Source organism: Frankliniella occidentalis, unplaced genomic scaffold (genome assembly GCF_000697945.3).
Source record: "Frankliniella occidentalis isolate FOCC.00 unplaced genomic scaffold, Focc_3.1 Scaffold69, whole genome shotgun sequence".
NCBI classification, from domain to species: domain Eukaryota; kingdom Metazoa; phylum Arthropoda; class Insecta; order Thysanoptera; family Thripidae; genus Frankliniella; species Frankliniella occidentalis.
This window is the reverse complement of record NW_026267199.1, coordinates 1561215-1561915: the sequence shown is the minus strand read 5'-3', so window position 1 is coordinate 1561915 and position 701 is coordinate 1561215. Positions and strand designations below refer to the sequence as shown.

Here is a 701-nt window from a genome sequence, read left to right as displayed (position 1 = left end):
CATAGGCAACCCAACGTACTGGCATGTCTTAGCCTGGACACCCGGTACAATGTGTCTAAAAGATGCACTCTTGAACTTAACCATCAATTGACGAGCAGAATTAAACACTTGTTTTACCAGTGTGTAATGGCTACACAAAATTCTTCATGTTTTTGTACAACAACCCACAGGTTTAGTGTGTTTGTAAAGTTTAAGCCTCTATGGTATGATCATGCAATATTTTCAATGGTTTAACTTATTTCTTGAGGTACGTATGTGAGAACGTTTTTGAGGTAGAATTACATAGCGGAGGGATAGGCTGTGTAGAGGCTGTAGAGCGTCTAGTAGAGTGGTTGTTGGAGCTGGCGCCGGTAACGGACGGACGGACGGACACGTGCGACACGGGCCCGGGCCCACGGCAGGGCCTGCGGGCCGACGCGGGGTATTAGGGGGCCAGCGCACGTACCCGGCTCGTGCCTATCTCCCCCTGGCGCCTTCCTGCAGCGAGCCGGGAGCGCTTCCGGGGCATCAGTATGTAATCAGCGGGCCGCCGCACCGGCCGCGCCCGCCCGCCCCGCCACACCCCATCGTTTTTAATTTCTTTCTACTGCGACCGCACGACAAGTAAAGGAGTGAGCAAATCGACGGGTCCTACGAGAAAGATACGATCTCGCCGCGCCGATCCAGACAAGTTCGATCTCGCTGCGCCAAACCAGAAAAGT

The 701-nt window shown here is 53.4% G+C and overlaps 1 protein-coding gene and 1 long non-coding RNA gene across 2 annotated transcripts in view; one reads left to right on the top strand and one right to left on the bottom strand.

Moving 5' to 3' along the window:
• The window catches only part of LOC113204469 (serum response factor homolog), a gene marked incomplete in the record, with an annotated part of 98338 nt that overhangs the window by 51106 nt on the left and 46531 nt on the right, over positions 1-701 (top strand).
• Positions 1-701, bottom strand: part of LOC127749611 (uncharacterized) — a 35867-nt gene that overhangs the window by 34393 nt on the left and 773 nt on the right. The gene's annotated exons all lie outside the window — the stretch shown is intronic.